At 34.9% G+C, this 15311-nt stretch overlaps 1 long non-coding RNA gene across 1 annotated transcript in view; it reads right to left on the bottom strand.

Annotated features, from left to right (window-relative positions):
- Positions 1-15311, bottom strand: part of LOC138921161 (uncharacterized) — an 80541-nt gene that overhangs the window by 9149 nt on the left and 56081 nt on the right. Inside the window, exon 2 of the long non-coding RNA XR_011433503.1 lies at positions 3854-3884. This is a non-coding gene — a long non-coding RNA (uncharacterized lncRNA). The remainder of the gene's footprint in view (positions 1-3853; positions 3885-15311) is intronic.

The raw sequence follows: 15311 nt of genomic DNA, 5'->3' as shown, positions 1-15311 counted from the left end.
TTCCCTTTCTACCTAAAAACAAGCTGTAAAATTTCCCATGAGAAGGGTGCCCTTCCTATACCAGAAGGAAACAAATATTCTTATCACCAGAGACTTTGAGTCAATGCCAGAATGAACCTGTGCAAACAAACCAACTAAAATAACCCTTATCATCCATTATTTTCCATGTATTTTCTAGTCACCGACCTACAACTTACTGTCCCTCACTCAAGCTCTTTTGTCTTGTCACATCCCCACAGTTTACCATGTTTGTATAAAAAGATATACAAACATTTGAGCCTAATGGCTTCTTTTGGTCTTCATTTTCCCTTTAAAGACTCCTGTGTACATATAAAAAAAACTTAAATTAAATGTGAGTATTTTTATCCTATTAATCTTTATTATGTGTTTAATTATTAGGCCGGCTGCAGAACCTAAGAGGGCAAAAGGAAGTTTTCCTCCCCTACAGAGGTAATTAGGATAGTCTATAGGCTACCTTAAGTTGTCCAAATTTTGCTTGACTATGGAACTGACTTAGACCAAATGGGAAAATAAGGGTTTTATTTTCTGAGATATTAGCATTTCCTCACTCAAATGCTAATATCTCCACATTTTGAAAAATCTTAACCAGGAAAAGTGATCCGAGCATTAATATTTGGTAAACATATTGAATTTTATGTGTAGGCAATGAGGACATTTGCAGAAAAAATTACCGTTAAATTAGTTTTGGCAAATGATTATTCTGGCAGAATCAAAGTCAGCAGATAGAAATAGGGATGAGCTTGCAGTTGACAGGAGAAAGGGAGAGTGGTTAAAAGTAACTTACTGACTTATAAGTAAGATCATCCACGGGGAGAAGGGTGGTAGTGGTGGTAGAACAGAGATAGTGAGAAAGGACTGTCCTGAGAAAAACTTCTACAGTACCATTGACAGTATGCAACAAGACTGGTGTGGAGAGGAGTCAGGAGGAGGAGTTAAAGATTCTGGTTGTGGAATCTGTGTAGTTAGCAGTACCATTAACTAAGATATACCGTATAAGTGGAGTGGGAATGGCACGGAAGATAATGAGTGCAATTTGGACATGTTCGTTTTCAAGGCACTTGTGCGATATCCAAGTATAGATGCCAACATGATAGTTATAAATATGATTCTGGTCCTCGAGAGAAAGATCTAGACTGGAAGTAAATATTTGCAATCATCAACTTGGTTCAAGACATGGAAGAAAATGGAATGATTTTAAAAAGACTATCTTAATTGAAAAGAGGGCAACATTAAGAGCTAGCCTGAAGATCAGATACCAACAAAGGATTCTGAGGAAGAAAGTTGTAAAAGAAAGTAGTGTTAAAGTTAGTGAAAAGAAGGTCTTAAGAAGGAGGAGAGGGAAATGGGGTACAGACAAAATAGCCAAATGTTCCAGTGATATTGGTAGATAAAAAATAAAAAAAGATTTTTAAAGTAGAAAAATCAAGGACACTGGTAACCTTAGCATAATATTTTGGCATTGTGGTTGAAGCAAAATTCAAATTTTAAGGAGTTAAGTAGTAAATAGATGCTGAGAAAGAGTACAGAAAATGCATATCCATGTTTCCGAAGGTTTGTTTAAAAATAATAAATACAAAAGATTGTAGCTTGAAAGGAAATTGGTGTAAAGGGAAAGGAATTTTTGTAATTGACTAATCAATTATGAATTGATTTCATTTTATGGAAGGGGTATATTGCTAATAATAGAGAATATCAAGACTGGACTCTGGATCCAGTTTTGCTACTGTTGAGGCAGGCAGCGTGTTGTAATGGTTAAGGTATGAATTTTGGAAGTAGGCATCAAGTATCCAAATCTCACTTAACAGGTCAGTACCTCAATTCATTTACATATAAAGTAAAGGAAATGATTATTCCTATCTCACAAATTTTTTGTGCCTGGCACATAGTAAATACTCAATCTGTACTAATTATTATTAGATATTATTGTAGATTTCTTTCTATATAAGCATAGAGTACTTTTGAAGCAAATACATATGTATTTATTAGCTAAGAATTTGGCACCAAGTCAATTCCTGGTCAAGATTTTATGCCAACGCAAATACTGTTCTCTCCCTACATGAGAGGATTACTTTTTCCAGAATTAATGGAACCTGTTAGAGCATGGAACTGTCAATTAGGCCTCCTTTAACTCCCCAGCAAGTTTTATCCATGCTAATAACAGACTATCACTAGAGGTCAAGATCTTTTCTCAATGATAAGGACACACTCTGAGCATAAGGAACTGGTTTTTAATAAGTACAACTGGTCTTTTAATTTGAGGTTTCTGCATAAGTTTGCTGCCCCAAAGCAAGTTCCTTGGGTATATTTTTAGTTTAAATGGAAAAAGCATGCTAGATGCTCAATTAAAAAAACAAAAGAGAGAGAGAGAGTAAAGATGGCCAGAATCTCAACATTCTTAATTAAGTGCCTATAGACTAAACCATAGTGATTAAACATGGGGGTTACGGGATCAAACTTATTAGTTCAGACTCGGCTCTAAACATGCCTGTGGGTGTGACAACAAGAGAGCTGAGTAGAAGTTCCTGTAGTTTTAAGCAGTCTGATCTATAGCTCTTTTCCAAGATGCCCACTCTGATCCTACTTGACAACTTTTTAAAGGGAACTATATCATTTCAATTAGGAGAAGACGCTAGACATGATTCCATGGCAGTTGAAAGCAAAGTAAAGCATTGATGATAAACCCATGCCATCTCCATTGATAAGTTTCCAGAGATTTAGTCATCTTCCTCCTCCTGGTACAGGGAGGGAGAAACCCTTACAAATGGAGATTTTCCTTATAAATGTAAATGTCTCTTCCAAAAAGGTAAGTTCTACTCAGTTTTTAGTTTCTCCCATGTATGCTATTTTTTAAAAATTAACCAATTCAAAATAATCCTTATGCCAAAGAGGCATATTTTGGGGTGGTATATTCTGCTCCCCTTCAGGAGTAAACATTTCTAATTTAGTCTGAGAACAGAGAACTGTCAAAAAAGGATTTATCAGGCAAAGAAGAAATGCAGCAGTGCATAGCAACTTTTTGAGAGAAATACTCTATCTTGCAAAAGCATCTTTCTTTTTGGCTTGACACACAGGAGACAAATTAAAAGCTTCCTCTGATACTTCTGACTATTCAAATCTGTGCTAGTAATATAAACTAAATAAAAATAAGGGAATGTCATTTTGCTTTCCATAGTCATGTAACATCACTTAAAAATATTTATGGCTTAAAATATTTGAAGTCTATGGTAAAGATAGTTAGAAAATCACATTGGTTTCTTTTTCCTGGTGAAATACACAAGCTCAAGGAATGTATATTTTGAAGTGAGTTTATGTTAAATTAAAGTGAATTCATGGTAAATTAATTTTATTTGGTTCAGCACCTTAGCAGAAGTGCCTTCTATTGGGAGACTTTGGTTCTTCCTACTAAAGAGGTCATATGGGAAAGTGGAAATTTTACTGAACCGGGCTCATTTTGCCAGCCACACAGTATGCCAATGACTGTGATGATGAGTTTGGTGGCAGTAAAAGGGTTTATTCACAAGGCAGCCAAGTGAGAAGACAGGAGAACAAGTCTCAAATCTGCTTCCCTGAAAATGGGGATTAGGGATACTTAAGGCAAAAAGGGGCAGGGTGGTCTGAAGTGTGGAGATAGATGATTGGAGGTAAGAATAAGTGAGGTAATTGATGATCTACAGAAGCATAGTCAAGCTTTGTGGCTCTTCATAGGATGCGTGTTCATAACATGGTGGCATTAGCATGATCTGAAGGGGGAGTTTTTGACCCTCCTGACATGAAAAGTTCACCTATCAGCCGTGCATACAGGCCCACTGATGGGTCGGTCGTCTCAACTCACCTGAACTGGACAAGAAGTCAATTCTTACTTCCTGAAAAACAAATTAAGCACCTGTTACCATGGTGACCCAAGCATCAGGGATGTTATCTATAAGGAACCTAGTGGGAGTCGGATAATATATTCCTTGTCTGCATGACTTTTAAGAAAAAGCAGCACAGCTAATAGTGGGTGGTGCCAACAGCTAAAGGCTACGATTAATAACTACCTAGAAAAAACTTTAGTTACTAGCTACCTAATCATTAATGGCTATCTGGCCACTGGTTTCTAAAAGTGAACACATTTTGGTGTTGGGACACTTGGGTTCCAGACTCAACTTTGCTCTGTAACCTTAAGCGATTTACCCATTGAATCCATGTCTTCCTTTCTGCCTCTCTAGGTGACACCTAAATGTTCCATAAAGATTTTAATATCTACCTTGACTCCCCACAAGATATGATACACTTAATAATTGGGTCAAACATTCTGATGGTTACTCTGATGAACAGGAAGTAAAAAATTTCATTGAGGTATTAAAGCAATGACAACAATTCTAAATTCTAATTTCACCCATAAGCCTGAACTTGAAGGAAATAAAACATAAGCACCAATTTTCTGTCTCTTTGCAAATCTCTTATGCCTAAGCCCTCTTTCTTATTCATAAAGGCATTGATACATTCATACACAATCATGGTTCTCTCCTTCCTTAAAGTATTTCTGCTTTGAGAAATATTTTTAGGAATGAATTCTTAATGTTTTATGAAATATGAAACAACTCAAAATAGTAATATTGCTGACAAGAATTTTTAAGTTAATAGATTTACTCAGCATGTTTTCATTAAGCAGTGATTAACTCAAAAATCAAGTTATATTTATGCCCATACATGTGTCTCAACACGTATGCATAGTAAAATGACATGCAGAAAGGAAATAAACCAAAATATTGGCAAGTGCTGGAATTTGTGGATTTTGATTTTCTTCTTTATGCCTTTCTACGTTTCCTAGATTTTCTGTAAGTATCACTTTTACAAGTAGTAAAGACATCTGCTAGACTGGAACCTGATGGATAACAGGAAAAGTCTGGATATTTCCGTTGGAATGTTTTGATAACTTAGTAGGCCTGAAAAGGCTGCTGAGCATCTCTTTCATCCCCATTCCTGATTTTGGAAAGACAAATTTTCTAATGCTCAAGACCATTAGGGAAATTCTTTCAAGTATATGTAGAAGTAATTTCTGTATAAGCAGATAATAAAAATGAAAATTGAGTGACTAGAAAACATGGTTCCTTTTCTGCTACTGTATTTAGAATATATTTTTGCCTTTAAGGAATCTAATATTAATATCTTTATCTGGTAATATTTGTTTGCTGGTTCAGTTTTATGATTTTCTAAAATTCAGCTTTTTTCTGTGTAACTTCTTTTAAAAATAGAAAATTATATTAACACACTTCCAAAGTCCTGTTAGTTTGAAAACACTAATGGGCTAACTCTCTGTAAAGTACACAGTGACTAACTCTTCCACTGTCTGGGGTTTGAAACAGTCTTTGGAACTAGGCAAAATGGTTTCATTTATCATCCAAGGATTCATCATAAACTAATTCTTTAAAAATCCTTTTCAGATGCAAGATGTGGCTCCAGGACAAGCAAAAAGATCAAAGGTGTACAAAGGAACACAAACCAGGTTTTAGATCCAAGAATACTAACTAATTTCAACTTCCAATACTATTAGTCAACAATTTTTTTAAAAAAAAATATTCTGGACAGTTGGTTCTTGCCATGGAGCCAATTTCTTTCTTTTTTTTTGTTTCAAAATCAAGCAAACAAATATTGAAGTGACTGCAATTCCATGTGTAAAAGAGGGAAGTGGAGTTGCTTGGGTTGAAATGGGCACTGACTACCTGTCTCTCAGTTCCTGCCCTTCCTACCCAAGCTGGAAATAAGGGGTTCTTTAGAATCCTTAGGATTTCTGAAAGCTCAATTAGAAAATTCATCTTATAGTTTAAGATTTATCACAGTTTCCTAATTTTATACGTAGAGTTTTGGTTATTTTGGAGGGAGTAGATGGGAGGCAGCAACTGAAAGAGGGAAGCAGCTAGTCAGGCTGTAACATCTACATTTGCCCCAATTCTTAGCTATGCTAAATTCTCCATGTCATACTAGTAGAACTCAAAAATGCTGCTTTGTAAATTACTAGTATCCGATAGGATGAGAGGCATCAGCAAAATCTCATCCTGTTATTCTCTCAGCAAATAAACAAACTAACAGATTAGTTAATTTCAGTGCAAATTCCTATTTCGGAGGCAGGCTTTTGTTGGAGTTCTGAGTTAATCTGGCAATTAACAAACTGGGCAGACTACCACTTTTGGCTGAAATTCACAGGCATTTAAGTATATGTAAAAAAATGCAAAAGACATTGGAAATAGTTTTCACCTTGTGGAAGAGACCTGAGGATAAGGGATGGGATGTGCTCAAGCATCACTGAACTAAATATTTTCATAATTTGAAATGTGGTCCTAAGGTAGAATTTTTTTAGAGTTGCCACATAAGTGGGCACTCAACAAAAGTGACAACAATAATCACAACTACAATTATAACATAGGTGGACTCACTTTATCCACTTTTACTTAAAATTTCTCTTTTCATATTTTACATCCAATAACCAGCAAGGCATATCTTCAGAGAATATTGCAATAAATACTTAATGTCCATATTATATTCATGAATTTTTTCAAAGAGCATTGATCCTATTTCTAGTTTTTGACTGGTTACATGGACCAGGTCATTATTTATATTGATAATAGACTCTTACCTTTAAAGATCTTAAATCAGCCTTTATTCACATGCAGTTTTATTTGCTTTGTAAAACCAGTAGTACCATTATTTAGAGACATCTTCAAAATTTTTTGCATGAAAAAGTGAGTTTACTATTTAACATCCATGTGCTTATCATTTAGAGAATAATCTCAGCGATTTCTCTTGAGATTTCATTCACTGGAAAAAGGACTTTTTAAAAGCTCTGGACTTCGAGGCAAAACAATTGGCATTGTCTATTATGCCTGGATAAATGTTTGTACTTTATGGTAGTTTCCTAGCATTCTCTTTTTAAACAATGCCTCGTCTCAAAATCAACATTGCACTCAGTGATGTTTCTATTTTTGTTTTCCTTCATCAGTACCAGAGGAAGAAGAACATAATGTGTCCAATAGAAAGCCTGTTCAGGGTGATGTGGAACTCAAGGGAAAGCTAACCATGTAATGATTTCAAGGCAGTTTAAATTCTTGCCACCTAGTTCACTTCTGTGAACAATCGGTGTCTGATGAGTGCCGAAGGGCTGAAATATGGTGAACTTCTGCTACATTTACAAGAATAAAGCAGTACACACGTACAAAGCATGTGAGACGAGAACTACTCCATGCCTTTGCCAGAACTCAGCTCCAAAACAAGACCAAATGAAACAGAATGTAAAAGAAGTTATAACTATGAGTAAATGTGCTAGTTTGATTTTTTAATATGAAATATCAAAAGAAAAATATGCAAGTGAATATGAATCTATTTTGAAATTGAAATATATATTTAAAAAACAGAATGGAAATTTGGAATTGTTTAATGTTAAATTTGAAGGAAATGTACATGAAAATAACTCAAGTTTTACAAAACCAAGCTTGTACACGGAAAAATCCCAAAGATTGAATAGGAAAACACTAGAAGTAAAATGCAGTTTTACTTAAAAGTGTGGTAACTTGGAGGCTGAAAACTCTTCAACTAAAAAGTTATTTATGCAAATTTTGACTTCTTACCTAAACATTTTTTAATGTTTAAAAACGACATTTGTTGGTTTCCGAGTGATGGGACATTTCAGACAAGAATTACTAGTTGCATAGTTTCCTTTTCCTTGAACCAGTATGAAACCCTTTTTTAACAAAATGTCTTTGGTAGTGAATCACTGGCAATGAAGAGCTCAAGGCCTTGTTTAAAGAACCTCAATCATGCCAAAAAGCTGAAGAGGATATGAAAGAAAATCTGGACTGAACATGGGCTAAGAAATTAATTTAAGACATTCTTTTTCCTCTTGCTTCTTCCAACAAAGTAATAACAGTTGGGAGTCTTTCACATAGAATTGGCCTCATGCAGTCCATGGAATTGAAGCTGAAATTGTTTCAAAGACCTCAACCTACACTCTCCTTAAATATGCAAATAGAAGACTTTAAAGATGGAACTAGGAAAGTCCGGTTGTTGGAGGAGAGAAATGGAATCCCAGGTAAACACTCAGACTCAGGGCTGAAAACTACTTTAGGTTATAAAATCTAAAATACTTCGCCTTATATTCTAAGGAAAATTTTGAACATATTATTGTGGCAAAAATCAGATATCGTTAATGGAATCTCTGTTAAAGTGAACATAAATAATGTATTCATTTAAAAAAATTACAATTTTAGGTTTAGCATTTATCTGCACAAAGGAATTACATTAAAAGATTGCATTTCATATAGTACTAAAAGCTAAATGTTTATATATAAATAGATAAATATGGGTTATAAATAAATATAAACATACAATATATTCATACTCCAAATCATGTACTCCCATACCACACACACAAGGTATATATGGGTATGTGTGTGTGTGTGTGTATATATATACATCATATATGTATTATATTATATATTTATGTTCTATATGTCTAATAGGTTAATAAATCTATAAATCTCTCTATATATTTCCCTAACAATGTCAACTTCTCTCAAACTAAGACACACAAAAAAGATTTCTTCACATAATGCCATGAAATATGAGGCAGAAAGAACTAAGACAGACTCACGAAAGTTGGTTAAGATGAATAGTCAAAAATTAAGATCAAAATTAAGATGCTAAGAATGCCAAGCTGAGAATACATAGATATCATTTTTGTAAAGTAAGTTCAGGATCTGTTATACCCCACAGTCTGTTTCTAGGATCTGATTATTTTACTTTGTTTATATGTAAAGATGGTATAAAAAGATAATGAGAATATTTAAAAGTTGAGGATGTGGCTAGGATTATGTTATTAAATAATTAAATGTAAAATAATTTTTGCAGTCCTCCAAATACTCAGTATGTCCAAAATTCCCAGTAATAATAATAGCGAACGTGTGACCATTGTTATGTGTCAGACAATATTTTAAAAACACATTAATTTATTACTCACAACGACCTATGAGGTTTTACAGTTGACATCAATAATAGCTTGCTCTCCTTCCAAACTTGATTCATGCCTGCTGGGAGATGATAGTATGGTGCAGAGTTCATTGTTATTGAGCAATGACCTGCTCTCTTCGCAGGGAAAGCAGCTCTCAGATACTCCTCTTTCATCTTGACTTAATTTTCTTTAATTACTATTTTAAATAAATATGGTCAAATATATTACGTATAAACTCTTTATGTTTATTGATCTAATAAAATTATAAAGCCAAACAGATTTTCAAATTAAAAATGAACAAATTTATAAAATTGTCAAGGTTTTATTGTCCTTTTGTAAGATGAGTAATTTTTACATCTAATAACTGCTATTTTGACATATCCCTCAGTTTAATATTGTGTCCCAATATTTAAGTGCAAAATTTTAAAATTATTACTTAATGAAAAATTTGTCCTTGAAGCAAATAAAAACACAACACACAAAATGTTTTTGTGATAACAAATTGCATTCTCATTTTATTAAATAAATTAAGAAATGAATATGCTGCACTCTGTAAATATCTTCCTATCAGGCTTGGAAACCACTATTCAACCGAAACTGCTTGGTGAGGTTTGTGGTGACCTCCAAATTGTGCATCAAATGACCTGTTGTTAGTTTTGATCCTATTTAACAGCCAGCAGCATCTGACATAGTTGATTACTGCCTGTCTTAAAACATATCGGCTTGCTGCAAACCCAATCTTCTGGGTTTTCCTCCCACCTCTCTTGGCTGTACCTTTTCACTTTCCTTTGCTGATTTCTCCTAACTTCCCTAGACTCTAGAATTACAGGTCCAGGGCTCAGTTCTGTCTATACTTTTTCCAATCTTTGCCCACGATCCAGAATTTTCTTCTATATTCATACATCGTATGGCCACCAGCCTCTTTTACTTGAATTCTTGCGATGGCCTCCTTACATGTTGCTTCTTATCTTGGACCTTTGCTATCTATTTTTGACAGTGCAACCAGAGTGATTTTCTTTCCAAGTAGGCCACATCACTTTATTTGTCTTCTTGGAGCCCGTCAGTGGCTCCCATCATACTCAGAATAAACCTACATCCTTATGGAAGCCTCAAATCCCTACCCAGTCTGGTTCCATGCCTCCTCTGTCCTACTACTTTGACTCTGCTCCTTCTGCCCCAGCACACTACCTTCTTTGCTATTTCCTTGAGCACACCAGGTACCCTGCAGCTCAGGCTCTCTGCTTAGAGGGTCTCTTCCTGGATTGCTCTTTTCCCAGACAATCTCAAGGTTCACTCTGTTCTCTTGATTACCCTATCCATTCTCAGATTAAACATCACCTTCTTAATGAGGTCTTCGCTGACTACCCTCTCTTAAATTGTAACCCCGTAGCCTCATAGATCTCTTCATCTCCTCCCTGTGCCCTGCTTTATTTTTTTCACTATCATTTATCACCATTTGACATTTAATGCATTATTTATTTATTTATCATTTATTGTCTGCTTCCCTCACCAAAATGCATACTCCATGAGGTGCGTGTTTTTGTGTGCTTAATTTCTGCTCTATCCCCAGGGCTTAACAGTGTGACCAGCACATTCTGATCAATAAGCATTCTGGAAAATAGTGAATACAAAAGAATTCATCTTTGCAACAATGTTAGATGTGGGCCACTTGTTGCCTCTTTCATTAGAAAATTGTGAACTAATGGCAGCCATGCATATTTAGTCAAATAGAATTTTCAAATCTAGGAGAATATAGCTGCAAACTTTTAAGTAGGAGAAACACTGGCATATAGATTAATTGCATGGATTTTGGAGTTTATAGACTTGGTTCAAATCCTGGTTCTGATACTCACTAACTGTAACATCTGGCAGTTTACTCAATCTCTCTAAGCCTCAATTTCCTCATCTGCAAAATGGATATGAAAATTTCATATGATGACTATGAGGATTAAATGGAAACAAATCATTTAACTGTAATAATTATTGATTATTTAGTTATAGTATAATTTTATTTTAGTTTTAATGTTATTATAATAAGACCTTTACGACAGGGATCTTGTGTTCCTAGATGGGGACAGAGACTGTGACTTCTTAATTTAGAGCAAACCTGACTGATTTAAGAGACGCTCAAACCTGTGATAGTGTCCTCAGTAGCATCTGCTCTAACCACTTGAACAATCATTCTCCATTGTAAAAAAGATGTTACAGGCTTATTTTAATTCTGTTCCTGCTAAGAGACCATGAGATAAAAGGAGGCTTTAGAATAAAGGATCATTTCAATTTCATAATTGGATGTTCATTCAGAGCAGTGACTTTTTAAACGAATGTTTCTGAAAATGTGAGGTACTCTAGTGCACCCCCTTGGACCCAGATTCTTAATTCTTATTAATCTATAAGAACTGCTTAATTACTGTGTAAGCGTTGAAAAAGTCTCCAGTGGTCGTTTGTTTGTTTTTCCTTCTTAATTGCTTTCTTTGTGCTGCAGGGACATGGTTCTGAGGTTTATCAACTAGATCCTGGGATTCTTTTTTTTTTGGTTTCCAGGTTTATTGAAGTATAACTGACAAATAAAATTGCAAGATATTTAAAGTGTACATTATGATTTGATATACATATATGTTGTGAAAGGATTAATTAACAAATCCATCACCTCATATATTTACCTCTTTTTTTTTGGTGAGAACATTTAAGTCCTACTCCCTCAGAAAATTTCAATTATACAATACAATCTTACCAACTACAGTCACCTATGTGTTGTTGAGACCATCTGGTTGGGATACATGACAGAACCCACTTAGGTCCTCTATAATAACTTTTAAGATTCAGGCAGGAGATGTGGCGACCTGCTCATCTTGTGGTGTCCAAGACAAGCCTCGTGTGTAAGTTCCCCTGCTCATTAAAACTGCCACCTACCAATCGGAAGTGGTCTGCCTCTTTCTTCCTTCTCTCCTTGCCCTCAGTGTATGGGGGCAGTTTCAGATTCTGCCTGGGGATCTCCCAGAAGGAGTGAACCAAGACCTTTTAGCAGCCTCTCTTATTTCCCCCACACCCTAGCCCTTGGCAACCGCTTTTTCTACTCTCTGTTTCTATGAGTTTATCTTTTCTTTTTCAGATTCTGTATATAAGTGATACCATGCATGTGTTTGCCTTTCTCTGTCTGGTTTATTTCACTGAGCATTTACCGTCCAGGTTCATTCGTGTGTCTCAATTGAGAGCATTTCCTTCTTTTTTAAGGCTGAATAATATGTATAATGATATATAGATAGATACATTTCTTGACCTCTTCATCCATTGATGGACACACAGCTTATCTCCATACCTTGGCTACTATGAATGATGCTGCAATGAACATGGGAGTACAGATATCTCTTTGAGATAATGGTTTCATCTAGGATTCTGTTAAACTAAGGCTTCCCTACCATCTTCGCCTATTCCTCTAATGTTAACCTTAAATTAAGTAGGACAACCATACTTATCAATTTATTTAATCATGAATATCTAGAAAGAATGGAGGATTTCTGTAGTTCATATCCTAGACTCAAATGTATTATAGAAAGGCAATATAATTTCAGTTTAAAGAATTTTCTTCTGAAAATATCAATAACAGAAAGGTCAAACATAAAAAACTACACAAGGAAATCTTAGGTTGACTTGGAAACCTCCTTAAGAGATGGTTCCATTGAAGCTGGAAGATCCTTTGTCCCTCAAATTTGATTTTATTAGTGAATCACACCTGTTACAGTCAGCATTTATGACACAAAAACCATTATGAATAAACAATACATCATCATCAGGTGTATGGAAGAACCCACAGTCAAAAGAATTTTACTGAGAATATTTTAGAATATAGTAATGCTTAACTAATTTAGTCCTCAAGGATTCATAAACTAATTCACTTTTATCTCCTAAACAAAAATGGGCTTTTAAAATTTTAGCTTCCCTTTGCTTCTGAAGCCAGATATGATGAATTTAGTACATTATTTTCCTCATCTCAGTTCAAAATGAGATGGTACAATTAATGAAATTACTCTTACCTAGCCTTTTTCACCATTGTATCATACTTTAAGGCAAGAGTTTATGGATTGTTGTCCTCATTTACTTACGGTAGTCTCTAACCATGCGTTTCCATCACTTCAGTTGCCCTTCTATTCTATTTTCAGACATAGAATTTCTCAATTAGTTCAATTAACCATTTATTGAACATTTATGCATTACGCACTGTACTACATACAGGGGCAGCAAAGAGGAAATTTTATAAATTCTATATACATAGTTATAGCACCTTCAGTATATATATAACTATTTACATAGTTATAGCACCTTCATAGTTATAGCACCTTCAAGATCTGAGGTATGATAAAAAAATTCAAATATAATATAGAAATGTAAAAGAATTTTAAATTCTCTTTGAAGTAATCTAAATTAAAAAATGGGATAAAATAAAAATAACAAAAAGCTACAGCCAAAAAATTCATAATGCTCTTAAACTTTTTAAGGATTATAGATTTTCTAGATATTGGAGTCAAAATCATGAAAAAAAATTCCCTTAGTTGTCTGTCTGATTCAAAAAATAAAATTTAATACATTCATCTTTCCTGAGAACATTTTCTTATATGTTAGACATTTGAGAGTTATGGTTTATTTTTAAGGTGAGTGCCTGGAAGGTTAATATTCTGTGTTTCTAATTAAAAATCTGTCTATCCATAAGCTTTAGCATTTGATCAGACTAGATTAGATTAAGGATGGGTTAGATTAGGGATGTTTGACAAAATGAAGGCATGATTGGTGGCCTCACTCATACCTCTATGGAGGTGGGGCTGCAAAGATAAACAGGCCACAGTGAAATGGAAGAATAACGTAATTCCACACAATAGTATCTCAGTACAACTGTGCCCACAAAGGACACCTCCACCCTGTATTTATCTATTGAACAGCCATCCTTGAATAACCTTCTGTGTGCTAGGCACAGAGGACACAAAGATGAAATAAAACAGTCCCTGATCCCAGCAAACACAGCATCGTGCTCGTTCTTGAAAACCTCTGCTCCCAACAGCTGTTTCAGGAATAACAGTGCAAAGAAATATGACTGAAAATGACTCCCACAGGTGATTTTTCTCCTGCGACTTTCACAATGGAAATCAAAGATCATGTGGACTGTCTTTATTCTCATTTAATTAAAAACAAAACCTTCATAAACAATTCTTTTAAGTCACTGTTGCTTGTCTGCAATAGTATTTACATTACATAAATAGACCTCCTAATCATTAAAATACATTGCTGGCTCATGAAATCTGAAATTAGAGTGAACAATGAAGACTTGGCATGTCACTCCCCAAAGGTCACCAACCATTGATTTAATTGTTGAATGCTTGAAGTCATATGTGCTATATGTGTAACGGAAAAAAAAAGAAAGAAAAGATAAGCATCTGGAGCAAATACTTTGATAAATGAAGCCTTTCTTTACTCTTATGAACAAAGACTACTTTTCTCGGTAAGAAAAAATCTCGTTTGTATTTCAAAGATAATACTCTGGCAACTTTATCACAGTCCCCGGAAGAAAAAATGTCAAGTATATAAACGCCATTCATCTGTGAACACCTTTGTTTTCTCCTTTTGAAAAAACATAGATTCTCATCATTTTCTCTGACAAGGGATAAAAATAGAACACCGTGAAAAGCAGCGTTCCTCTAATGAAGTTTTCTTATTGGAAACCCCAGCGTCTCGCAGTTCAGCTGACGTTTGTGCTTTTTGATTTTAATGGTGCAGCTCTGTCTTTTGGGCGGCTTGCTCTGACACAGAACCCGATTTATATTTGCCTAATTAGAATTCAGGAGGCAAGGAAAGGTCGGAGATTTCTTAAACTGCTTGCCAAAATCTCCTTTTCGTGGCTATAATTCAACTTTTTTAATTCATAAAAATTTCATATAAAATCAGACAAATCTTGACACGGCAACCAAGAGCATATCGTTTTGAAACTTAAACTGTTGTCAAATACATGCATATAATTTACAATGTAAAATTGGCTTGAGGATAAAAATTTCAGACAGTTGTTCACCTGAACCTCTTACAGAAGATCAACTGGAGAATCATTAAAGATAAAAATCGCTTAGTCTTTTAAAGTAATTTGTAATAAAAGGTACACCTAAGTCAGGACATTCAGAGTCCATGTAGGATGCCAATTTGTCTAAGGCTTCCATTTTTCTCACTCCGCCCCCCATTGGTAATGTTTCTGGATCCCACCCAAGACATCTGCTCTGCTGTGCTCTGGTCCTTAAATGTGATGATGCTGTGATTAGTGGGGTAGAAT

Source organism: Equus caballus, chromosome 28, assembly GCF_041296265.1.
Source record: "Equus caballus isolate H_3958 breed thoroughbred chromosome 28, TB-T2T, whole genome shotgun sequence".
In the NCBI taxonomy this organism is placed as follows: Eukaryota; Metazoa; Chordata; class Mammalia; order Perissodactyla; family Equidae; genus Equus; species Equus caballus.
Note: the sequence above shows the minus strand (reverse complement) of the source record. Positions and strands in the feature narration are given on the sequence as shown.